Genomic DNA, 27364 nt, shown 5'->3' with positions numbered 1-27364 from the left:
CATACCTAGGCCAGGTGTGGTGGCTCATGCTTGTAATCCCAGCACTTTGGGAGGCCAAGGCAGGTGGATCACCTGAGGTCAAGAGTTTGAGACCAGCCTGCCCAACATGGGGAAACCCTATCTTTACTAAAAGTACAAAAATTAGCTGGGCATGGTGGCAGGTGCCCATAATCCCAGCTACTCAGAAGGCTAAGGCAGGAGAATCACTTGAACCTGGGAGGTGGAGGTTGCAGTGAGCCGAGATTGCACCACTGTACCCCAGCCTGGGCAACAAGAGCGAGACCCCATCTCAAAAAAAAAGAAAAAAGAAATCATACCTAACATACCTAAGCTACCTTTATTTTTTTCTCTTCCATCTCAATAATTCTAATCATAATCCTCATTTGCATCCCCTATTTTGGCTAGAAGGTAATTTCCGTATTTCCATTTAACCTTTCCATTTTACTGATAAGAGCGGTTCTTTTGTTATTTGTTTTGAGATGGAGTCTTGCACCATCGCCTGGGCTGGAGTGCAGTGGCGCAATCTCGGCTCACTGCAACCTCCGCCTCCCGGGTTCAAGCAATTCTCCTGCCTCAGCCTCCCAAGTAGCTGGGATTACAGGTGCCAGCCACCACGCCTAGCTAATTTTTTTTTATATTTTTAGTAGAGACAGGGTTTCACTATATTGACCAGGCTGGTCTCAAACTCCTGACCTCGTAATCTGCCTGCCCCAAAGTGCTGGGATTACAGGCATGAGCCACCGTGCCCTGCCAAGAGTGGTTTTCATCTTGGCCAATGTTCTAGGGTTAGTACAAATAGAATCTCCAAGCCTTCTCACTCACATCCCATGTTTTTCTGTTATTTATTTTGAAGGAAGGGGGAAATCGATTTGCTTTTTGTTTTTGTCAGTAGCAAGCAGTGTCACATGCCACGGACAAAGATCTAAATGACACATGTTCTAATCTTGGAGTTCCTTGCAACTGGCTTTAGGGTTGCTCACTAAAGTCCCTAGGCAGGTGCCTCATTAAATGTGACATCTAAATGACTCACCTAGAATTCTGAGATATACACAAAAGAAGGAAGGAAAAAGAAAAGTTCCAAGGACGTGGGCCCCCTTTGGTTCACATTCTAGCCTCAATGAATGGCCCACTTATGTTTCAAGATCTTAAATCTTGATCTTGAATGTACAATACAATGAAAGCCATAAATATATTAAGTCAAGAAGATCCCCAAATCCCAAGATCTTGAAAACTTCACCTCCTGCGCTTCATCATACCATCAGCCCACACCCAACTCATTTCTCCATCTACCCTCACCATTCATGATCTTGAAGAACCTTCTCCAAGGCCAAGGACAGAGTTCTATAAGCAAACTGGTAAGTGAGAGCGAATATCCACATGCCCCAAACTGGGCCCCTCCCCACAGTTGAGAAACCATTAAATGAAATGGCCTCGCTGTGTAAAAACCAGGGAGGGATAGGAGATATTGGACAAATAGCAGACCAACTGTAATTTCTGCTCATCTAAGATGATCAGACCAGTAACATAAACAGAAGAGGAATGATTCTATGAGCCCCAACTCCAGGCCCTCATGCCTTTATTCTCCATAGGCCTTAGAGCACAAATGAGCTGCACATAGCATGTCCTCTGTTATCAAACAGGCCAACCGAGAGATGGCCTCTCTCAGCTGGCTAAGCTCAGGTACCTTGGAGCTAAAAACATTCACTATCTTGCTGCAGTCTAAAGCTTGGAGCAATTCCTTTTAGTCAACGTACTAGAAGGCAAAGGTCAGGCAGCCAATTCTAGGTACCCTCTGTAAGCATTTGGCAGAGATCTCTGAGCATGGACCTGTGCCTAAGTGTTCAAGTATAAAGGAAGAGGAGAAAACTAGTCCCAGGCAACAGGCCTCCACATTCTCCAGCACTCTTCTGCCCTTCCAGTGGCTCTGAAGTTGGTGGGAGCATTGCGTTGTATCCTGCCCTTCCAGTCTACTATAAACCATATTAGATGGTTCTATGGCCTACTTTGTAGCCCAGTGAAACAGCAAAACCTACCAGGTATGTATCACCTTATATATTTCCTTGCCTCTGTTCCCCTGTGGATGAAACTGGACTTACCTAAACTAAACAGATTATATTATAAAAACTTCTGGGAAGTCTCAAAGAGTATTATCATGTTCATTTAAATGATTGTATAGTTGCTACAGACTTTGCTTTTTGAATGCAGAATATGCATTGATTTTTTTCATATCCAAAGCTCTAGGGGTCTCTTTATTAGCATACTTTAACTATTGTGTACTCTAATTAAATGTGAATCTAGCCTTAATCTAACTGACTCCCTTGATATTACCTCAATCAGAGATCATGAAAAATAGTTATAGCGCCCATTGTATTGAGTGTCTACTATGCACAGGTCAGGAAATGTGCCAGGGACTTTACATATGTTATTTTGGTCCACCTTCACAACAGATTTGTAGAATTAGCTTCAGTTTACAGCTGCTGAATTTAAAATGCAAAAAGGGGCCGGGCGCGGTGGCTCACGCCTGTAATCCCAGCTCTCAGGGAGGCAAGAGGCGGGAGGATAGCTTGAGCCCAGGAGTTCAAGACCTGCCTGGGCAATATAGCGAGACCCCGTTCTCCCGAAAAAGAGAAAAAAAAAAAAAGGCAAAAAGGATAAGTTACATAAGAGCACAGGTGCAAGTGGTAGAACTCAAATGCACACACAACTATGTCTGGCTCCAAATCCAGTGACATGATATCCTTCTTTGTCTGAGTAGGAACAGTCATAAAAGTACTGGAAGGAATTCATGGAGCCTTCTTTCAATAAAAAGCTCATGGTGTCCACAAGATGATCCCACGCTACCCCACCCCAGTGACACTTTATCTGGGGTGCTGTGAACACTTGTAAAAGTCAGATTTTTTTTTTTTTTTTTTTTTATGGAGTCTGGCTCCATCACCCAGGCTGGAGTGTAGTGGCGTGATCTCGGCTCACTGCAACCTCTGCTTCTTGTGTTCATCAATTCTCATGTCTCAGCATCCCTAGTAGCTGGGATTACAGGTGCTTGCCACCACACCTGGCTAATTTTTTTAATTTTTAGTGGAGACAAGGGTTTCCCATCTTGGCCAGCCTGTTCTTGAACTCCTAATCTCAAGTGATTCACCCGCCTCGGCTTCCCAAAGTGCTGGGATTACAGGCATGAGCCACCACGCCTGGCCAAAGCCACAATTTAATAGGAATTAATACTGTCAGAGGAAGTTGACAAAACAAAGTGGGTCTGAAAATGCAAGGAACTGTTGAAGAGTAATTAGTTTGTTGGAAAAAAAAAGATGGAGAATAAAAGAAACAATCCAACAACTCTCTCAATATTTGAAAAGCTGTCATGTAGAAGAAATGGATTTTGTTCATTCACTCATTCATTCATTTCTCACACATTTCTCAGACACCAAACATGGGCCAGATACTTGCTAGCCATTGGATAGCAGCTAGAAAGAAGTCAAATGTGCCTGCAGAGCATAGCAAGAAAACCAGATGTGAAAAAGCAGGCTGGGCGCGGTGGCTCACGCTTGTAATCCCAGCACTTTGGGAGGCCGAGGCGGGCGGATCACGAGGTCAGGAGATCGAGACCACGGTGAAACCCCGTCTCTACTAAAACTACAAAAAATTAGCCGGGCGTGGTGGCGGGCGCCTGTAGTCCCAGCTACTCGGAGAGGCTGAGACGGGAGAATGGCGTGAACCCGGGAGGCGGAGCTTGCAGTGAGCCGAGACTGCGCCACTGCACTCCAGCCTGGGCGACAGAGTGAGACTCCGTCTCAAAAAAAAAAAAAAAAAAGAAAAAGCATTGCAAGTGTGATGATTTCTGCAAGGTATAAAAGGGAGGCAAGAAGAAGTCTTTGGTCTTACTCCCTAAGATTCAGTAACGCAGAATGACTACTCCTTTTTTTTTTTTTTTTTTTTTGAGACAGAGTTTCGCTCTTGTCGCCCAGGCTGGAGTGCAGTGGCTCAGTTTTGGCTCACTGCAACCTCTGCCTCCCAGGTTCAAGCGATTCTTCTGCCTCAGACTCCTGAGTAGCTAGGACTACAGGTGCACACTACCATACCTGGCTAATTTTTGTATTTTTAGTAGAGACGGGGTTTCATCATGTGGGCCAGGCTGGTCTCAAACTCCTGACCTCAGGTGATCTGCCCACCTCAGCCTCCCAAAGTGCTGGGATTACAGGCATGAGCCACCACGCCTGGCCTAACACAGAATAACTCTTAGTGGGTAGAAATATCAATAGGTAAAAATGAAAGGGAGGCAGATTTCAGGGCAGAGTAAGAAAAGCTGTCCTGAGTCCCCAACAATGAGGCAGATGTCAGGAAGAAGTGAGTCCCTGTCAGTGGGAGGTTTCCAATGGTGGCTGACTGACCCCCTCCCTGACACATTCCACAAGGGATTCCCTCATAGGAGAGGAGGTTAGCATAAGCACTCTCTACCAGCGCAGATGCTGAAGTCCTAGAGTCTTGGACTTCATCTTCGACAGAGTGAACAAAAGTTCTCTGAAAGAAGGGCGTTTTTCAATAATGCTGTTCAGCTCTTCCAGCGTGCTACTGTCCAACAATTCAATAGAGCTGTCCAATCTACAGGGAAGAAGGCAAGGGGCAACTTAATCCCAGCTAAGTAACATCCACTTACCTTTAGCAGATAAGTGAAACCTCCCCAACCCATTGTTAATAAAAACTTGGGTGAGGGAGAACTTACTGGGTAAAAACTGTAGCGTCGGCTGAGTGCAGTGGCTCACGCCTGTAATCCCAGCACTTTGGCAGGCCGAGGCGGGTGGATCACGAGGTCAGGAGATCAAGACCATCCTGGCTAACACGGTGAAACCCCATCTCTACTAAAAATACAAAAAAAAAAAAAAATTAACCGGGCATGGTAGCGGGCACCTGTAGCCCCAGCTACTCAGGAGGCTGAGGCAGGAGAATGGCATGAACCCGGGAGGTGGATCTTGCAGTGAGCCGAGATTGCACCACTGCACTCCAGCCTGGGCGACAGAGCGAGACTCCGTCTCAAAAAAAACAAAACAAAACAAAACAAAAAAACTAGCATCCAGAACTTAGAGTTAGCTGTGCCAGCTGCCAACAATTTTTGGACAGAGAAATGTTTTTAGGAACCCACTCTATCATTGCTCTGCACCATAAATTCCGGAGAGCACCCTTTCTTATCTCCTCAGCCTTGCCTCTTAAGAATGGTTGAGTGCTCATCAACGATTCATTCTGGTAGAATAAGGAAGAATGCTCTTGTTTTCTATGACAAAGCCTCCATTTTCTATTTTCATGCTGAGGCAAGTAGCTGCAAGGCTGAGAGATTTATTATTTCATGACTTATGCCAATTTTGGAAGCTTGCAACTTTGAATCAAACCAGGAATGTGAAAAAAAAGGGAAAAAAATTGTACAAACCTAGCAAGCCAGTGTGGAAAACTCAGGAGATAAAAAATATATCTCCTTTGACCAAATTATTCAAGTTGGCAACATCCCACCTCACGGATCAATTGCCCATTTAATCATAATGCCTTATAGCCACGTGGCACTTCAGGGACAGCTTACAAAGCATGTTCTTGTTTATTATCTTCTAGACCTCCCAGCAGTCATCTGTAATGGGTATGGCTCGTGCTATAACAGAGCAGGTGTTAGACTATGAACCAGAAGAATCAAGCTCTATCTCCAGCCACCTTTTTAACTGATGTCTTTGGGCAATTTCACTTAAGCTCTGAACCTCAATTTTTTCTTTTGGCCAAAGGAACTGAAACACCCAGAGACAGATGAAGCTTACAAAGCTTCAGCTTCAGGGCCTGCCACTTGTACAGGTTGTGAACCTAATTTTGAATTCACAGTTTTGTGTTCTTGTCCTTAAAAAGGTCTCCCCAAATTACAATTTCTTTTTTTTTTTTTTTTTTTTTTTTTGGAGACAGAGTCTGGCTCTGTCCCCCAGGCTGGAGTGCAGTGGCACCATCTCGGCTCACTGCAAGCTCCGCCTCCCGGATTCACGCCATTCTCCTGCCTCAGCCTCCCGAGTAGCTGGGACTACAGGCGCCCGCCGCTAATTTTTTTGTATTTTTAGTAGAGGCAGGGTTTCACTATGTTGGCCAGGATGGTCTCGAACTCCTGACGTCGTGATCCGCCCACCCCGGCCTCCCAAAGTGCTAGGATTACAGGCTTGAGCCACCGCGCCCGGCCCCAAATTACAATTTCAGGCCACACAAAACCTAGATCAACCTCTTAATAATAGTATACCTCCTCAGCCTAATTCTAGGAAGCCAAAATACGACAGGTGTCTCTATGATCTCAGCTCTGCCCAATGGCCTGTGTTGGTCACTATGGCTCCTCATGTCACAGGTGAACTCTGTTGGTGCCGCTCCTTGATGGCTGCAAAGGGCTCACAGCTGGCCTCTTCTCCAGAGAAGTGCCCTCAGCTGCACAAGAGCCCCTCATCCTGGAGTGTACACCACCACTCCCATCCAGGATAGCCAACCGATTGCTGATTGACGAGGAGTGATCCCCTATACACAAGGCTGCACCCCTGCCTGAAGGTCGGAGCAACTCTGTGGTGCAAGTCATGTCCTTAGGGGCCAGACTGAAGCTAGAATCCATCTGGGATCACATTCTTGCTTGGTTCCTTCCCATGTCTCATCCTGTTTCACTCACCCCTTTCTCCTACAGCGCTGCCCCACTGAGATGTGTACCCGAACCCTCACCTGGGGATCAGCTTCTAGGGCACCCAACCTGAGACACAGAATGATAAGAAGAGTGCCGTTTATTTCCTATGTTGAAGACTGTCTGGTTCACTTTCAAACATAGTCAAAGAGCCATAAGCCTCCAAAACCCCTTGCAGCTCAGTCTATGGTAGAGATGGGTGTATATAATTGTTCCTCAACCAGCAACTTGGTCTGAGACCCATCCTGTGCCCCAAAGTCCACAGTTAAGAGTTCTAAGTACCTTCGGAATAAGTATATTTGGGAGGGTGAAGGTGGAAGAGCTGACTATTTTGTAATACCCTACACTGTGACCAACCACCCTAGTGTCCTCTCAGAATCTTTAGCTTTGGGTGTTAGGAAAGACACCAAAAGATGAGAAAAGCATGAACAGTAGCATCGTGTCACTTTCAGTCATTCTCTTGGCACCTTCTACCTGCAGGAGATTTATAGCTAGTTCTTTGTCCTGGCTAAATAGAGGAATCAAAGAGCTCTCCAATGTCGTCTGTCAGTTTAGAGAGAGGCAGAGTTTAGGAGTAAAAGGATTTAGAGCCTGCTTCTGTCTCACCTTGTACTCAGTTTGTGACTTTAAAATTAATTAATCATTCATTGCCCTTTAGCACTCCCATGTATGGCATGCAGGTTTACTTCCACATCTCACAAAGACCAAAGTTCCTGAAAAGGATCATCATTAACAGCAGGACTGCCATCCATAAGAGAGACATAATTTTTAAAAATTAAAAAAGATAGGCTGGGCATCGTGGCTCATGCCTGTAATCCCACCACTTTGGGAGGCCAAGGCAGGCAGATCATGAGGTCAGAAATTCAACACCAGCCTGACCAACATGGTGAAACCCTATCTCTACTAAAAATACAAAAATTAGCTGAGCATGGTGGCACTTGCCAGTAATCCCAGCTACTCAGGAGGCCAAAGCAGGAGAATTGCTTGAATCCAGGAGGTGGATGTTGCAGTGAGCCGAGATCATGCCACTGCACTCCAGCCTGGTTGACACAGCAAGATTTTGTCTAAAAAAAAAAGATAAAGACAGAGTCTTGCTATGTTGACCAGGCTGTTTTCAAACTCCTGGCCTCAACCAATCCTCCTGGCTCAGCCTCCCAAAGCACTGGGATTACAGGTGTGAGCCACTGCCCCGGCCAAGACATAATTTTTAATCATCAAAAAGGACACACAAGAAATTCCTCATGAAAGGGAATAAAATGTGAGGCAGGAAGGAAATATTCATTACCCAGACAGGTGCTTGCTCCGCTAGACTCTTACCCTGAGGGATCTGGAGATAACTAAGTCCTCTATCTCCTTCCATTAAAGAGATAGGTATGGGCTTTGCAGGCAAACTGTGAGGATCTAGGTCAAATCCAGGGTCATCATTCAAGGGTGAGAGCATTCAAGGGTGGGCTGATGAGCTGCAGATTTCAGAATCAGGCTACAAGTAGTTGGGAAAGACTGATTCAGAGACTGGGGCCCATGGCACTCACCCAGATGAGGCTCCCAATGCCCGATGCAAACCTTAGCAGAACCACAGGTATCTCTTTATGCAGAACCATTGGTTTTCTGAGCCAGCAGCTTCCTGTAGACTCTCGGAACTGATCTCAGGATGCAGGAGCCTTGAACTTGAGCGGGGAGCAAAATAACTGTATGTGGCTTTGGTTAAATTGCTTGCTGTCCATTCCCTCATGTCTCCTTTACTCATCTTTCAAGGCTGATATCAGATTCAGATTGAAGCACTATGCATGAAACTGCTCTGATGTAAAGTAACACATGTAAATGTAAGACAGTGGTAACTGTGGAATAGATACCAAAGAGGGCAAAGAGGAAAGCTCTTTAGAATCGGAAGAAAGGAAGGCCAAGATCTGTAGGCTCATTCTGCCTGGTCCTTGAGCCCATGCAAGGTCAGGCTCGCAATGCATGTAGAGCCTTCCCTACTATATTAGTCAGTTCTCACACTGCTGTGAAGAAATACTGGAGACTAGGTAATTTATAAAGGAAAATGTGTTAATTGACTCACAGTTCTGCATGGCTGGCAAGGCCTTAGAAAACTTGCAATCATGCAGAAGGCACCTCTTCACAGGGCGGCAGGAGAATGAGTGCCCAGTGAAGGGGGGGAAGCCCCTTATAAAATCTTCAGATCTTGTGAGAACTAACTCACTATCACGAGAACAGAATGGGGAAAACTGCCCCCATGATTCATTTATCTCCACCTGGTTTCACTCACACACCTGGTGACTATGAGAACTACAATTCAAGATGAGATTGATTGGGAACACAACCAAACCATATCACCTACTGTTGAGGGGGAGGTGAAAAGAATCCCATGCCCAGTGTTCCTGGCAAGAATGAATCTGTGTCTATAGGAGTGTGCACCTGTAGTCTCCCTATCACAAGCAACTGCATGTGGCCCATCTGTATTACTGTTCTCTGCAGTGACCTCTGGTTCCAATTACCTTTCCAGCTCCCTGTCCTTCCATGAACCCTGGTAGCACTGGCTGGGGCCCTGTTTGTTCTAGTCTTTTCCCCAGGACAGATAGATGCTTGAATAAACATATTGGATACAAATAGGGCACCCAAACTCTGCTTAGAAATCTCATTTTGTGCCCTGCATGTTCAGCCCAGATAGAATCTCCACAGAGCATACCAGCTGGATCAGACTCAGCTCTACCCTAGCTTGGTGGTTTGGACCACAGGTCCCCCTCCTGAGGAGGAGGGGTCTGCAGCGATTCTCCCCAACTCTCTCCCCTCCACTCTAAGTCAACATTGGTTCCAATTAGCTCCCTCCTCCTCATTAGGAGCCCACAGTACTGATAATGACCATTTTTAATATCTTTTTCTAAAAATATCACCAAAAACAAGAAAGGCACAAGATAAAAGGCTCAAAGGAAATATGAAACATGTAGTTTTAAATTTTTCATCCTTCAAAGAAAGGATCAAAGATAATTAAAATATTAGTGAAGGAAGTACAGGTAGATAAAAATAGGTATTTACATATATGCTGCCCCTTTGTGGGGGACTTTCAATTTTAAAAACTTAGCTGATAAAAACAACAAAGCTGGCAGGGGGCGGTGGCTCATGCCTGTAATCCCAGCACTTTGGGAGGCTGAGGTGGGCAGATCACGAGGTCAGGAGATCGAGACCATCCTGGCTAACACAGTGAAACCCTGTCTCTACTAAAAAAAAATACAAAAAATTAGCCAGGCGTGGTGGTGGGCGCCTGTAGTCCCAGCTACTCGGGAGGCTGAGGCAGGAGAATGGCGTGAACCCAGGAGGCGAAGCTTGCAGTGAGCCAAGATCGCGCCACTGCACTCTAGCCTGGGCAACAGAGCGAGACTCCATCTTAAAAGAAAAAAAAAACGATAAAGCTTGCAAAACCAGGATGCCTGTGAAATAAACATACCTTGTATATGCTGCACAAATTATCGATGATTTTTTTTTTTTTTTGAGATGGAGTCTGGCTCTTGTCACCCAGGCTGGAGTGCAGTGACCTGATCTCAGCTCACTGCAACCTCTGCCTCCCAGGTTCAAGCAATTCTCCTGCCTCAGCCTCCTGAGTAGCTGGGATGACAAGTGCCTGCCACCACCCCCAGCTAATTTGTGTACTTCTAGTAGAGACGGGGTCTCGCCATGTTGGCCAGGCTGGTCTCGAAATCCTGACCTCAGATGATCTGCCCACCTTGGCCTCCCAAAGTGCTGGGATTACAGGTGTGAGCCACCGCACCTGGCTATTGATGATTTATAGTGTATAAATATTGTTGATGTACTGGGTGTGATGGTTAATTTTGTGTCAACCTGACTGGGTCACAGGGTACCCAGATATTGGTCAAACATTATTTTGTATGTGAGAGTGTTTTTGGATAAGATTAACATTTACCTTGATAGACTGAGTGATATGGTTTGGATCTGTGTCCCTACCCAAATCTCATATTGAATTGTAATTCCCAGTGTTAGAGGTGGGGCCTGGTAGGGAGTGATTGGATCAATGGGCAGATTTTCAGCTTTGGTGCTGTTCTCGTGATAGAGTTCTCAGGAAATCTGGTTATTTAAAAGTGTGTGGCACCTCCTCCCTCTCTCTTGCTCCTGCTCTGGCCAGGTAAGATGTGCCTGCTTTCCCTTCACCTTCCACCATGATTTTAAGTTTCCCGAGGCCTCCCTAGAAGCTGCTATGCCTCCTATACAGCCTGCAGAACAGCGAGCCAATTAAACCTCTTTTCTTTATGAATTACCCAGTCTTGGGTATTTCTTTATAACAGTGCAAGAATGGACTAATACATTGAGTAAAGCAGATTCCCCTGTCTGACGTTCAATCAGTTGAAAGAAGAGAACAAAATTTGACCCTCCCCTAAGTAAGAGAGAATTCCTCCTGCCTGACTGCCTTTGAACTGGGACATTGGTTTTTCCTGCCTTCAGACTCAAACTGAAACATCAGTTCTTCTTGGGTCTCAAGCCTACTGGTCTTCAGACTGGAAATACACTATCAGCTCTTCTGGTTCTTAGGCCTTTGGACTTGAACTGGAACAACATCATTGACTCTCCTGGGTCTCTAGTTTGCTGAATCACCCTGCAGATCTTGGGACTTGCCAGCCTCTAAAACTGAGTGAGCCACTTTCTTTACACACACACAAACACACACACACACACACACACATCCTACTGGTTCTGTTCCTCTGGAGAACCCTGACTACCACACTGGGTCATCCTCAAATAAAGCAGATTTTAAGCTGTTGGACCAGAGTGAGATTTGTTTTCTCCTGCAGTCATAACTCAATCTACTGACCTCTAAAATTCATCATTCTTGTAGCACCAAGGATGACTACAGCCCAAAACTTAGACTATCCAAGCATCTGGAACTGAGATTCATACTTTGTTTAGTGGGAAGTCCCAACTTCTTTTATCTTGACTATTGTGTTAGTCCATTCTCACATTGGTATAAAGAACTACGTGAGACTGGGTAATTTATGAAGAAAAGAGGTTTAATCGACTCACAGTTCTGCATAGCTGGGGAAGCCTCAGGAAACTTACAATCATGGCAGAAGGTGAAGAGGAGAAGCAAGGCATGTCTTCTCATGGCTGGAAAGGAGAAAGGGAGAGACAGCCAATTGGGAAGGGCTACGCACTTTTAAACAATAAGACCTAAACACCCAGATCTCACGAAAACTCACCTTCACGAGAGCAGGAAGGGGCAAATCCACCCCCACAATCTAATCATCTCCTACCAGGTCTCTTCCCCAACATTGCAAATTACATTTCAACAACATTCGGGTGAGGACACAGAGCCAAACCGTATCAACTATTAAGAAATATGATTAACCATTTAGGTCAAGTCTGGCAAATAAAACAGGTCATTGAGTGGGTAACATATTTTGGGACCAAAAATCCTACAGTCTGTATAGTGGGAGGATGCAGGGCCTCTGAGTAAAATGGCCATCAGGGGTTTTGCTAGAGCTGGCTGGTTATAAATGTGGAGAGCAGAAGGTATATCCTGTCAGAGGGCAAGAGTGACCAGTGAGAGAAGAGGAGGAGGAAACTTCATGTGGGCCAAAAGCTGGAATTGCCATAGTTACTCTCCTACTTAAAATTCTTCTTTGGTTTCCCCTTGTCAATGGGGAAACTTCAATTTCCACTGCCCATTAATGTGACACACAGGGTTTGGCTCAGCCCTATCTCTCTCTTTTTTTAATTTTTTTTTTTTTTTTTTTTTTGAGACAATGTCTCACTCTGTCATCCAGGCTGCAGTGCAGTGGCACAATCATGGCTGGCTCACTGCAACCTCCACCTCCCAGGCCCAAGCAATCCTCCTTCCTCAACCTCCCAAGTAGCTGGGACTACAGGTACTCACCTGGCTAATTTTTTAAATTTTTGTAGGGATGGGGATCTCACTATGTTGCGCAGGCTAGTCTCAGGGGCTCAAGAGATCCTCCCGTCTCAGCCTCCCACAGTGCTGGAATTAAAGGTGTGTGCCATAGTGCCTGACCTAGGCCTATCTCTTCACATGACCTCCAGACTCTCACCTTCGGGCCTCCAGACTATTGGCAGCTTGGTTGACCCAGCGGTGTGACCGCATGTCAGCTTTTCTCCCTCTGGAATAATCACACGTTCTATGTGCCCATATGCCTTGGAATTGCCCGCTCATCCTCAAAAATTAGCTGCTCCCTCCCCAGTAACTCATCTCCCAGTTGACCATTCCCTCTTGGGCCACTACAGTAGCCTCAGCACCTATTTAACAACTCTGTAAATCCTTCCAGGTGGAGAGGACCATGTCTTACCAGCCACTCTATTTCCAAAGCCCAGCACCGTGCGTGCCACATAGATACTTAACTGATGTTTGTTGAATCAAATTGGATTTAAATTGGCTGTGATTCCAAGGTAACAAGTCATTTTCTTTTTCTTGGTTGACTCATAAAAAGTGTGAGAAGAAAAATAAAGTTATAAGTGTATATCGTCCCCAGACAAATTAAAAGACAACTTCCATGGAATTTTGGATATGGATATACTGGGCTGGGTGCAGTGGCTCATGCCTATAATCCCAACAGTTTGGGAGGTTCAGGTCGGCAGATCACTTGAGGCCAGAAGTTCAAGACTAGCCTGGCCAACGTGGTGAAACCCGTCTCTACTAAAAATACAAAAATTAGCCAGGCGTGGTGTCAGGTGCCTGTAGTCCCAGCTACTCAGGAGGTTGAGGCATGAGAATCGCTTGAACCTGGGAGGCAGAGGTTGCAGTGAGCCGAGATCACACTACTGCACTCCATCCAGCCTGGGCGACAGAGTGAGACTCTGTCTCAAAAAAAAAAAAAAAAAAAAAAAAGGAGGCCGGGCACGGTGGCTCACTTCTGTAATCCCAGTGCTGTGGGTAGCTGAGGCAGGCAGATCACCTGAGGTCAGGAGTTCGAGACCAGCCTGGCAAACACGGTGAAACGCTGTCTCTACTAAAAATACAAAAATTAGCCAGGTGTGATGGCGGATGCCTGCAATCCCAGCTACTTGGGAGGCTGAGGTGGGAGAAGCTCTTGAATCTGAGAGGTGGAGGCTGCAGTGAGCCGAGATGGTGCCATTGCACTCCAGCCTGGGCAGCAAAGCAAGATTCCATCTCAAAAAAGAAAAAAGAGAAAGAAAATTCTGTCAGGATGTAGATGGAGGTAAAACCAAATTTTTCTCCTTAGTTTATTGTCACACTTTAGACCCAGGATTACACTCAGTTAACTTTATCTGTTAGTGATTATTAAGAGGAATGGATCTTCTGGTTAATCAAGTAAAGAACCATATAAAAGAAAACAGAAGGCTTGGGTTCTTGTCCTGATTTTCCACTTACTACCACCTATGGACTTTGCATTTCAATTCCTTCAGTTTTAAAATATGGTTTATAAAATGTTCTTGCTGAAAATGCGGAATAAGCTGAAAATAAATCTGCCAGTTTAAGGTATTATTAGGCATAGATGGCCAATTTCCCAAGAATTAACTTCAAATATATTTAACACCATAAAATATTATACAAATATTGCAGCTTTCTTGCATGGTTCAGAAGGCACTTAAGCGAGTGCTCCAGGCTCTTCATGATAAGTATCATTTACCATTACAACATAAATTTGCGCAAATACCAGTTCATAGACAGTTTCATTTCATAGAATGGTACATAAGCCACTTTTAAATAATACTGTATCCTTTTGGTATTGGCACCCTGCAGAAAAATCGAATGAGATGATCACCAAGCCAAGCTTTAAGGTTTCGGGAGTTAAATGGATACTTACAGATGTAAAGGTTTGTTTCAGCTCTGTCAGCATAATCACTGTTTACTGGTCGGGAGTGGGTTTGGAAGGGTGGTGGTAAGCATTATGATGTGTCGTCAGTGATTGACATCCAAATCATTGTTTTCAGGCCAGTGCATCAAATATTTGGCCTTGTAAGCTTCTTAGTTATAGAGAGGTTGGGCAGCCTTGGGGATCAGTTTCATCCAAAGAGAATTTGAAAGGCTGTCCTTGACTGCAATCCTGAAAATTCTTGTTTACCACGGTGACATAGAAACTGCATTCAAGGGAAAACATCAGTGCTTCTTCAGACTTTCTAGAAACTATGCATTGCGATGGAGGTTACTTCATAAAGAAGTGGCCTGGGAGATGAACAAAAGCTAAACACTGAGTCTACTCTAATTTCACCCACTATTAAGAGATGCTAATTTCGTTCCCAAGTGGGACCAAAAAGAAAAGGTGGAAACTATTCTTGGTGCAGACTGTGCATTAAAATCTCTAGATTAGCCAGGAATGATGGAGCACACCTGCAGTCCCAGCTGCTCAGGAGGCTGAGGTGGGAGGATTCCTTGAGCTCAGAAGTTCAAGACTAGCTGGGCAACATGGCGAGATCCCCCTCCATCTCCAAAAACAAAAAACATCTAGAGAAATAAAACTAGTTTGGATAGAAAGAGGAGGACAGAGAATTGAGTGAATGAGTGATTCAAACTAAGAAAGGACTGGAAATTAGATCAAGAAATAAAAAGTCATGGTAGAAGGGAAAAAGAAGCTACCCGAGAGACTTTGGAAGAGATTTCCCCTATGAAATGTTGAGGGAAGCTTTGTAAAGCTTTCGCATTTTTGACATCATGTACAAAAAAAAAAAAGCACTGGCAGTGATCCAGGCGGTAATAGTGATCTGGGAGGTGCTAGAAAAAACCAGAAGTCAAGAGTAGTAGCAGTGACAGAGAGTGCCATTGCACTACTGCTTTGAAGGTACAGTCTCTGCCGGGCCTTACTTCTCCAGTGAGGTCCCTGGAGCAGCAGCCTCACTGGGAGCTGGTTTGACCGGAAGAATCCCAGCCCCTGCAGGCCTACTGAATCCAAATCTGCATTTCAACAGGATCCCCAGGAAACTGGATGCACTTTAGATTGAGCCTTCACCTTTTTTAGGGCTCTTGCAACCCTATCTCCTTCTTCTATTTTTTTTTTTTTTTTTAATTAAGACAAGGTCTTGCTATGTTGCCCAGGCTGGTCTCAAACTCCTGGGCTCAAGCATTCCTCCCACTAGGGCCTCCCAAAGTGCTGGAGTTACAGACATGAGGCACAGTGCCCACCCTCCTTCTTCTATTTTTTCTTTTTCTGGAGACAGAGTTTCACTCTGTTCCACAGGCTGGGGTGCAATGGCGTGATCTTGTCTCACGGCAACCTCTGCCTGCTGGGTTCAAGTGATTCTCCTGCCTCAGCTTCCTGAGTAGCTGGGATTACAGGCGCCCGCCACCACGTCGAGCTAATTTTTGTATTTTTAATGGAGACGGGGTTTCACCATGTTGGTCAGGCTGGTCTCAAACTCCTGACCTCAAGTAATTCACCCACCTCGGCCTCCCAAAGTGCTGGGATTACAGGCATGAGCCACACCGCCTGGCCACCAGTTTTTCTTCTTTTCCCCTTCCCTTTTCATCATCTTCTTCCTCAAATTCCAAAAAAGGGTCATGTGTGACAATCAATATGGTGGGTGTTTACATCTCTTCTTGGTCCTAATTCAAAGCCCAAGCTAGCCTCAATTCATAAACACGTGAACAAAACAGTTGCACTGGGCCCCAGAAAGCCATCAGGCAAGATGAACCCTCCCCCATAACATCTATATTTGTGTCATTTATTTATACAGAGGCTTAAGTATACACAATGCTTTGTAGGGGAACATGCCAAGAAAAGAATACAATCCCTGCTCTTTACAAAATATTTTTCTTTTTCTCTCATAACCCTAGGGAATAGCCAGGGTGGGGATGGAATTATGAAATCTTTGGACCAAAATATATAAAATGAATAGAAGGAAGCCGTAGGTATTTTTTAGAGCCTCCAGACCTCCAAGAAAACAAGACTTTCCCAAACAATATGCATGAGCAGATTTTTGCTTCATGTGAAAACAAGCTCTCAGTTATCTGAAGGAAACTCAAACACACACACACACACACACACACGCACGTACGCACACCAGAAAAGACATTTTAAAGGCATTTTGTCAAAGATATTTATAAAAGTACATTTTAAAAGGCTAGAGTGAAGTGGTGCGATCTCGGCTCACTGCAACATCTGCCTTCTGGGTTCAAGCGATTCTCTTGCCTCAGCCTCCGGAGTAGCTGGGATTACAGGCATGAGCCATGATGCCCCGCTAATTTTTGTAGTTTTAGTAGAGATGAGGTTTCACCATGTTGCCCAGGCTGGTCTCAAACTCCTGGCCTCAAGCGATCTGCACGCCTTGGCCTCCTAAAGTGCTGGGATTACAGGCGTGAGCCCCCATGTCAGGCCTGGAATAATTTTAAATTTATAAAAAAGTTGCAGAGATAGCTCAATGAGCTCCCATATAGTTGCCCCCCAGCCTCTCCTAATGTTAACATCTTATTCAACCAGAGTACATTTGTCTAAACTAAGAAATCAATGTTGTTAGCTGGGTACAGTGGCTAACGCCTGTAATCCCAGCACTTTGGGAGGCCGAGGTGGGTGGATCACCTGAGGTCAGGAGTTCAAGACCAGCGAGGCCAATATGTTGAAACCCCGTCTCTACTAAAAATACACAAATTAGCTGGATGTGGTGGCGGGCATCTGTAATCCTGGCTACTCAGGAGGCTGAGGCAGGAGAATCACTAGGACCCGGAAGGCAGAGGTTGCAGTGAGCCAAGATCACACCATTGCACTCCAGCCTGGGGACAAAGCGAGACTCCATCTCAAAAACAAAAAAAGAAAAAGAAAAAGCAATCAATGTTGTTACAATGCTATTAACTACAGACTTTTATTCGGATGGCACCAGTTTTTCCACTAATGTTCTTTAGTCCAGGATTGCGTGTTGCACTGAACATTAATACAATTTTAATAAAACAATACAGTGAAGTTACAGGATAACACATGATAATTGATTATCAGATGCAGATGGTGAAAAGAGCTTTGCCTCAGGTCAGGGGCGCCTAACACGCATCTCAGCAGTGAAGGGACGGAAGTCGCACCCGCAGGGGTGTGAGATTGGTTGTTTCATACTGCGTTGGGGCAGGCATTCCAGCTCTCAATAACAACTAATACGGTTCAATGTACGCTAACTCCCCAAGGAATTTGCAGTTCACATTAGGCAAAGGGTATAAAGCTCTAATTACGAACTCTGGGGCAGAGTGGACCATGAAGTTGAACATTTCCACAAAGAAGAGGAGAGACTTACTTTCCCTTGCTCTGAAGTCACACTTCCTGCCCTGTACTCCAGGAGCGATGCGAAGCCTCAGGACTTATGAAGCAAGGTCTCAAGTAAAAAGAAAAAGAAAAAGAAACATTTAGACTTGCCCCTTCTGAGGAGTCGCTGTACTGTGCCTCTGTAGGGGCCACCTTCGCTCAGAGGCTCCGTTAGGCCGGTGAAGCAGGGGGCTACAGTGGGAGGGAGAAAGGCTGAACATTCCTCAGCGTCGGCGTCCATGGGGGGCTCTCGGCGATGGCCTTCTCCGCTTGCAAGGTCATTGGTCTTTGAGCCGGACTCGCTGCCTAAGGCAAGCTAAGACTGGCATTCTAGCATTCCATCTATATTTAACTTGGAATAAATTCTAGATTTAGCCCCGCAGCTAGGATGGAATTTTTCGCCTTCCCCTGCCCTCCCTCTTCCTGCCTTAGAGCTGGGTCTAGGGTGAGGCAGATGAGGAGCCGACAGCGTAACATGCATGGAGGCTCTTGCACCACCGTGAGAGTGAGCGCATGTCTCCTATAATTTTTCCACTCTAGATCCTTTGCTTGTCACACAGCGTGGTTACCTCTTCCTCACCTGCAGCTTCAGCCCCACTGTGTTGTCATAATGACTTAGCACCTACAAAATGAAAAGAGGGCCAAAAAAAAAAAAACCCAAAACGTCTAGCTTCCCCCTCAGTTAAGTATTCAAAGTGTCCTAACTTCCAGCTTTGAAATAGGACTGAAGATGAACCATGCTCCTGGCACCCTCTATTGAGAGCCCAAGTTCAGCAGATTGTGGCCATGGGGGACTGAAAATGGAACCCTGGACAAAGACACTTGCTGGGTGACCCAAGGCAAGGTGCACTTTGACTGGCACATCTATTGAATGAGTATATTAAGAGTTTAGGGTTTTAGGCTGGGGGCTAAAACCTCATGCCTATAATCCCAGCACTTTGGGAGGCCAAGGCAGGCAGATTGCCTGAGGTTAGGAGTTCAAAACCAGCCTGGCCAGCATGGTGAAACCCCATCTGTACTAAAAATACAAAAATTAGCCGGGCATGGTGGCAGGTGCCTGTAATTCCAGCTACTCAAGAGGCTGAGGCAGGAGAATCACTTGAACCTGGGAGGCGGAGGTTGCAGTGAGCCGAGATTGTGCCACTGCATTCCAGCCTGGGCAACAGATTGAGACTCTATCTCAAAAAAAAAAAAAAGGGGGGGTGTTGCGGTTTTAGAAAGAAGAGAGATTCTAGGACCTCAGAGATTTCCTTTTTTTTTTTTTTTGAGACAGAGTCTCATTCTGTCTCCCAGGCTGGAGTGCAACAGCACAATATCAGCTCACTGTAGCCTCTGCCTGCCAGGTTCAACCAATTATCCTGCCTCAGCCTCCTGAGTAACTGGGACTACAGGTGCCCACCACCATGCCCAGCTAATTTTTGTATTGTAGTAGAGATGGGGTTTCACCATGTTGGCCAGGCTGGTCTCGAACTCCTGACCTATAGAGATCCACTGGCCTCGGCCTCCCAAAGTGCTAAGATTACAGGCGTGAGCTGCCACATCTGGCCGACCCTCTCAGATTTCTGACTCAGAAATGTAAACAGTGTGGCCAGTGTGGCCGGCCGCGGTGGCTCACGCTTGTAATCTCAGCACTTTGAGAGGCCGAGGCGGGCGGATCACGAGGTCAGGAGATCGAGACCACGGTGAAATCCCGTCTCTACTAAAAATACAAAAAAAAAAAAAAAAATTAGCTGGACGTAGTGGCGGGCACCTGTAGTCCCAGCTACTCGGAGAGGCTGAGGCAGGAGAATGGCGTGAACCCGGGAGGCGGAGCTTGCAGTGAGCCGAGATTGTGCCACTGCACTCCAGCCTGGGCGACAGAGCAAGACTCCGTCTCAAAAAAAAAAAAAAAAATGTAAACAGTGGAAAGAAGGCGAGAGAGCCGGCTAGTAGTCTCCAGAGAGATCTAATTGGCAGATAAGAACAGAACTTTATGGGTTATTGTTCTGCTTCCAGATTACCTGGACATCCAAGTAAGGCTAGCAGCTCAGAATTGCCCCCAAGCACTTCAGTCTTAATTTTCTCATATGAAAAATAAAGGAATTTTGATTAGTGAATGGTTATCAACAATGACTATTCATTAGCATCACAAGGAGGCTTTGCAAACACCGGTGCCTGAGCCCCACCTCTAGAGATGCTATTGAATTAGTCAGGCCTAGCCACCAGTCCTTTTCAAACTCCCCAGATGGTTCTACTCTACTGCCAGGCTTGAGAACCTCTGTGATGGGTGATGTCTCAGATTCCCTCTCTGACACTCTATGATCCTGAGAGATAATAGGTAACTGCTTTTTGACTTGGCTTCTCTGGACAGAACCCAATTCAAGCATTCCCATTAAAATGACCAAAAGTGTAAAGAAAGGTAAAGGGTCTTTAATTAAGTCTCTGGCCCCCTGGAAGAAGGAAGCTGGGGAAAAGACAGCCATGAGGGCAAGGTTAATGGTACATGTTTAAGCAAAAACTGCTCCAGAGACTCACAGCCGCAGTGGCAGCTAAAAAGTCAAAATTAAGTTTCTCTATGTGCTCTGGCCCAGCCTAGGGGCATGGCCTTGTAGCCCTGATTATTATGCAGTTATCCAGCTGCCCTCCCAGGCAGGTGCAGGCCCTTGGGTAATCAACTGACCATCTCAAGTTGACCTCCCTGAGGCCACCAAAGCCAATTAAACTAGAGGTCACCGGGGTTCGGCAAGGATGATGGCCAGCCTGGGCTTCGCTGAGCGGCAAGTGAACAGTAGGCTGCAGTGAGTGTAGTAGGTGTTAGGGCCTCAGCAAGCTGATCACATGCTGAGCACAGTAAAAGCCTGAAAGGCCCATGGAAGTCTGGGCAACAGCGGATTGCAGGACCAAAGTCTCAGAGCAGAAGTACATCTAGTACCTCACAGTAGATATTCCTAATCCAGCTGCCCAGGGCATTACAAAAGGGCAGGCTCTTTTCCAGGGCATAAAGGTGTTTTTTCTGTTGTTGCTGTTTTCTGTTTTTAATTCCCCTCCTGTTTTCTTTTGTTTTTTTTATTTCTCTCTAGACTTTCCATGTATACTATGAATGCCAAGTGCTGTGAATACCAACCCATGCTTTCAAAGAGCCTGCTGCCTCAGAGCATGTGATGTGGAACTTTCTGGTGGCCTGGGCGTGGAGGTTCTCAACCTCAGCTGCACACTGGGTTTAGTTGGTCTGGAGCGAGATCTAGGCATCAGTATATTTTTTAAGCTCTCCATGTGATTCTAATATGCAGCCAAGAATAAAAAAAACACTGGGCTAGGCCATTCCTGGCCGAGGTGAGGAGGTGGTGAGATGGATTGGAAGGGGGCCATGGCAAGGATTCTTAGGGGTGTCAAGGAGGAGATGAAAGGAGAACTCAGACATGGGGATCTGGCAAGTTTTCAGAAATCACCTGCTGATGCCTTTTAAAGCTAATGCCATTATTGAGTCTTAGTCATCCATTCATCAACTACTCACCAGTGACTAATATTGCTGTGTTTTAGAAATACAAAGATGAATTAAGACCCAGTCCCTGCCCTTAGGGGGCACACAGTAGGAGAGACAGACTCGTGAACACATGGTGGTGTAATCAAAGTTAGTCATGGACTGTATATGTACTCAATTCTGGGGCCCACAGGGCACCCCATTCTGTGGGTGAGGGGCAAGCTCACCCCGATGTCAGGCATACTGGGAAGAGGCTAAAGCTAAAATATCCAATAAGCGCCTGCAAGGAGGGCCTTGGACAGGGGAAAGGCAAGAACAGAATTCTTGGGCTTTCTGGGCTTCCTCTCCAGACCCTGTGTCCTGAGAAGTCTGTGAAGTAGGTACACTCAGGGATACTCTACTGGACAACTCCGGGGGTGTCATTCATTTGTATTTTATGAAAACACTGCCCACTAGAGTTGTGCACCTAGATGGCATTGCGAGTGTGGTAAGAGAAGCTGACTCTGACCAGAGAGCTCCGGAAGGTGCCCCTGCCGTTTGATAAGGAAGCTCCCATGAGAAACACGGGAACAGATCTATGCCTGTGGGCTCTGAGAACAGCCACATCCAGAAGCCAGGCAGAAGATTCTCTATTTTTCTTTCCGGTTTTCCTAGAGGCTTCAGTGAAGTAGAATTAAGAACAAGTCTGTGGCCACCCTTTGGGCTGGCATGGTTCCAGACACTGGCATCCTCTAGGGCCAGGGTAGTTGTGGCATCCCCAGAACTGCAGAGAGGTTCACCGCAGCATGGGCAGGGCTATGGTTTGCATGTGTCTCCCAAAATTTCATGTGTTAAAAACTTAATCCCCAGTGCAACAGTGTTGGGAGGTGGGACCTAGGAAGAGGTGACTGGGTCATGATAGCAAAGCCCTCATAAATGGATAAACATCATTATTAAAAGAGTGGGTTGTTACAAAGCAAGTCTGGCTCCTGGTGCCTGTTGGTCTTCGGTGTTCACTTCTGCCTTCACCCTTCCACCATGGGATGACCCTCACCTATTGTCAGTGGCATGCTCTTGGATTGCCCAGCCTCCAGAACTATAAACTGAATAAATCTCTTTTCTTTTAAGTTATACTGTGGTATTCTGCTGAAGCAGCAGCACAGTGAACTAAGACTGGCAGTGACCCAGAGGGATGAGGTCCCATGACTGAGACCTCACCCAAGCACCCACGGAAATATACTAGATGGAAGGGAGGCTAGAAAGGGGAGTTGAGGTCCTGCCACCATGCTGGTGGGGATGTGTAGCCCATGGGCTTGGGTTTAATTAATTTTTTTTTTTTTTTTTTTTTTTTGAGATGGAGTCTCACTCCGTCGCCTAGGCTGGGGTGCAGTGGAATGATCTCAGCTCACTGCAACCTCTGCCTCCCAGGTTCAACCGATTCTCCTGCCTCAGCCTCCTGAGTAGCTGGGATTACAGGCATCGGCCACCACGCCCAACTAATTTTTGTATTTTTAGTAGAGACGGTGTTTCACCATGTTGGCCAGGCTGGTCTGGAACTCCTGAGCTCAGGTAATCTGCCCACCTCGGCCTCCCAAAGTGCTGGGGTTATAAGCGTGAGCCATCACACCCAGCCACTGTTGCCAATTCTTGATGAGATCAAGAATTTTTTCTTGCTACCTGTGCCACATCCTGCTTTTGGAAGAAAGGAGGAGAGCAGTGAGCTTCTGTTGAATCACTCACCACCCACGTTTCCCCATAGCTGACAGGGAAGGAGTTGGCCATGGCCTCCATTGCATTATCCATTGTTCATTCCCATAAAAACAAAGGGATATCTTTCAATATCTAGGCAATGCAAAAACCTTGCCTTCCAAATAGGGTCTAACCTCTCAGATTCAACTTATCAAATAGCTAGCTCTACAGCCAAGGGTAAAACAAAGAGACCTCAGCTTTGGGCTGCAGGATTCAGCTTCCCAGATGGGAAGTGAGAGCTTGCTAGGCAAGTTCCTCCTCCATCTCCTACTAGTTCACTTTGACCTTCCTTTGATGGTCAAACCCATTTCTCCCAACCCCCAGCATGATTCTGATCACTGTTTGGGTCAACCTGCTGCCTCCTTCTCCACTTGGTCCTCTGCAAGAAAGCAGTGTGAAGCCTCTGGGCTTGTTGATTCAATAATCATCTTTATACTATACTTACTTAGGAAAAAAAATGTCTTTGTGAGAAAAGACAGACACCAGACACCATGCCTGATACAGTGTCAGAAAGAAGCACTGTTTATTCAGCTGCCTTGATTAGTGAGTACCAGACAGCTATTAGAACAAAAATCATGCTTTGGGGCAACAAAATCATGCTTTGGGTCTATTTGTGTCAAGGCGAGCCTCCACAGAGTGCCCAGATAATGCTTGTTATTGTCACCCATATTAGCCAAATGTTTGGATAAATAAAGATGTTGTATGAAATTCCCTATCTGTTGCTTTAACATAAATTGGAGTGGTATACTGGTGAGTCGTGTTCCATTTCATGGCTATGTGGTTTCCATGGCCAAAAAAAGGAGAAGAGGGCTTCCTTGGGCTGGGAATCTGTGTAAGAATGTGCTTGCTTAATCTGCTGCCCTCCTCTTTGCCTCCTCTGTGTACATACACCAGGTCCACCCCCAAACCTATGGTTCATTGCACATCAGGTTACCTAATCCTTGAGTGGTTGCTGGAATTGTCCACCTGGGGCTAGTGTTTACTCTAAATAGACCCACTACACACACAGGTCAGAGGCCAACACAAGTGAGTCTTGGGCATGCCCATCCCATTGACAACTGCTTTCTTAGATTATCTACCTTTGTTTCCACTGGGCTCTGACTCCTTGCTCCATTTTGGTGTCTAGCTGGCTTGAAACCCTTTGGGCTTTGTGTCTTGTTCCCCATCCCTGGTTGAGTATGATCTAATTCTGTGTCCTTGCATTTGACTGTTAGCAGTGGGCTGGTACCAGCCCTGAAGCTCCCTTGTAACCACACCCCAGCCTATCAGCATCAGTGAGGCCCCTCCAACTCTCCTACTAGACAAGTTCTGGTTTCCCTCATGGAGGAGGGTTGAACAAAAATGAAAGATAAGTCAGTTGTTATGACTAGAAAAAGTGATTACCAGGCCCTCCCTAGAATCTCACCTCATTCAGAGATATCCAAGTACAACACAGAGAACCAGAAGTGGCCAATTCATTTTGCCAGTCAGGCTACGTAGATTCATGAGTTACTTAAGGTAGACACACCTTTTGAAAAATAGCTGCAAACAGACCTGGCACAAACACTTGCTTTTGCTGAGAGCAAATAAAAAGATTACATTAGATGGATCTAGAAACATTTATTTTTTTGAGATGGAGTCTCGCTCTGTCACCCAGGCTGGAGTGCAGTGGCATGATCTCAGCTCACTGCAACCTCCACCTCCCAGGTTCAAGCGATTCTCCCCCTTCAGACTTCCGAGTAGCTGGGATTACAGGTGCCAACCACCACACCCAGCTAATTTTTGTATTTTTTTTTAGTAGAGACAGGGTTACACCATGCTGGCCAGGCTGGTCTCGAACTCTTGACCTCAGGTGATCTGCCCGCCTCAGCCTCCCAAAGTGCTGAGATTACAGGCTGAGCCATCACTGGCAATACTAGGAACATTTCTAAGATTCAAGGAAGAATCAAATAATTCAGTTCTTAAAAAGGCTTGGATGCAGCTGAACCTCACAAACGGCTAAAACCAGGAGCTACATCTTTGACAGTCTCTGCTTCTTCCTACAGGAGGTCAAGTTCCTACTCATCTCTAAAGTCCAGCTTTCTCTTCACAGTTGAAAACCTGGCCACCAACAGCTCCTGGCTATTTCTTTTTTTTCTTTTTCTTTTCTTTCTTTCTTTCTTTTTTTTTTTTTTTTTTTGAGATGGAGTCTCGCTCTGTTGCCCAGGCTGGAGTGCAGTGGCATGATCTTGGCTCACTTCTACCTCCACCTCCCATGTTCAAGCAATTCTCCTGCCTCAGCCTCCTGCCACCACGCCCAGCTAATTTTTGTGTTTTTAGTAGAGACAGGGTTTCACCATGTTGGCCAGGCTGGTCTCGATCTCCCGACCTCGTGATCCACTCACCTCGGTTTCCCAAAGTGCTGAGATTACAGGCGTAAGCCACCACGCCCAGCCTAGCTCCTGGCTATTTCATCTTGCAGCTTCATCCACCGGAGAGAGGACCTCCATCCCTGCTCTCCTCTAGTCAGCCATCCTAAATCCTCAGAAGGAACCATTGGTCCACCTTGTAATATGACTGCTTCTACTGCAGTCCCTTGATGGGGGCGAAGGTACAGCATGACATGACAGTCCCAAAAGAAGGGAACTGCTGCAAAGGGCCAGAATAGGTGAGATTTATCACCTCATCTTGGTTCTCAGTTCCACCAATCCCAGCCCCGTCTAGCAAAACAAGAATTCCCCTGTTGTGTCCCAGCTATGTCCAAAGATGAAGGCTACAGCCTGTTTTCCACAAGCCACTTTTGGAATCCTTACCAAGTATTGGCTTGCAATACAAAGGATCCCTTCTCTATTACTATGTAACTAAAAAAAAAAAAAAAAAAAAATTGAGCTGCCCAATCTGAAGAGTCCCTATGTCTTAGAAAAAGGCTTTGTTCTGTATTCTGGATGAGGCCAATCCTCAACAAAAGGCAATATAACAGAGAGGTTAACTTCACAGGTTCTGGAGTTAATTTAGGAATCATTTCAAATCCCTGCTCCAACAGTTATAGGTGTATGACACACAGCCTCGGCTTTACGCTCTATAAATGAAGATAACTGATAGTCACTTCCTGGTGTTGGTGTGAGGATAATTTGGGGCAAGGCATGAAGAGCACTTAGCATGGCACCTGGGACACAAAAGGCCTTTAATGACACTGGATAGACTTGGTCTTCAGTGATGTCCTCTGCTTTTTTCTGCCATCTTCCCCCTCCTGCCATTCCCCAGGGAATCCAAGGCTCTGCCTCCAGGAACAGATGTTTCCCACCTGTTCCTCTTCCATATGACTTTGCAATGGATCTTCATGAAACATACACTCCCACCCCAGTCTAAGACCCTTCATGTCTTGTTAAAACAGTGAAGATAAAGTTAAACTCCCCTAGAGTGGGCCCCAAGACTACTTTCAATTTGGACCCTGCCTGCCTCTCCTACCTTGCAGTGTCTCCTTAAAAAATCTCACCATGCTAGATCACTTGCTATTTCCCAGATATGTCATGATCTTTTACTACAATGCATGACTGCCAACACTGTCCCCTCTTCCTGGAAAGCCCCTCCTCTGGCTAGCTCCAACTAGCCTAACCAGTTTTCATGATGTTTGTGATCAGGGGATTCCCAGAAACTTTTGCTGACCCCAACCTCCATTTCGAGTTAGACAAACTTCCCCTGGCTCCATTCATGCCCATGTTTCCCTCTATCAGAGTCCTTATTACACTGTATTTCCTTGTACGTCTTTGTTATTAAATTCTGCTCTTCTTGAGAACAAGACTACATTTCCAGCACGAAGCACAGAGCCTGGTATAAAGGTAATGTTCAATAAAGTGTGATTGTCTGAAACACCAACAAGTATATTTAGGAAGCCATGCGTCCTGGTAAGGATGAAGATGAAATGTACAGTCCTTTTCCTCTTGTAGCTAAGTGAGTCACTGGGTACAAAATCCATGACCTTGCCCACAACACTCCAACTGGCACTTTCAGCCGCTTCATGGGAAACAGAATTCAACACTGCATGTAAAATACTGGATTTTAAATCCAGAAGCCTACCTGCAAAGTCCCTCTTTCTTGTGATCTTGGTCAAAATGCTTAACCTTGTTTGCCTTGCCTATGAACAATTTTTTTAATACTTGGCTATAGAAAATAAATACAATTATGCCTATAAAATTAAAAAGTATCTTTGATGTTTTTTTCCTACATGGCATTGTCATGGCTGCTATTGAAAAGATGACAATTATCCCAATCTCTAAGCCAAAGTTAGTCCTTCTTCCTGAATACCATCAAGTCATTGTCCGTTACAAGGTAACACTAGACATATTT

The 27364-nt window shown here is 45.7% G+C and overlaps 2 long non-coding RNA genes across 3 annotated transcripts in view; one reads left to right on the top strand and one right to left on the bottom strand.

The window, feature by feature from the left end:
- LOC134732509 (uncharacterized) overlaps positions 1 to 27364 on the bottom strand; it is a 128277-nt gene that overhangs the window by 6766 nt on the left and 94147 nt on the right. The gene's annotated exons all lie outside the window — the stretch shown is intronic.
- LOC129462533 (uncharacterized) lies at positions 18571 to 21161 on the top strand. Its single transcript, XR_008650878.1, has 2 exons — positions 18571 to 18715; positions 20931 to 21161. It is a non-coding gene; the product is annotated as an uncharacterized lncRNA (long non-coding RNA).

Source organism: Symphalangus syndactylus, chromosome 14 (assembly GCF_028878055.3).
Source record: "Symphalangus syndactylus isolate Jambi chromosome 14, NHGRI_mSymSyn1-v2.1_pri, whole genome shotgun sequence".
NCBI classification, from domain to species: Eukaryota; Metazoa; Chordata; class Mammalia; order Primates; family Hylobatidae; genus Symphalangus; species Symphalangus syndactylus.
Note: the sequence above shows the minus strand (reverse complement) of the source record. Positions and strands in the feature narration are given on the sequence as shown.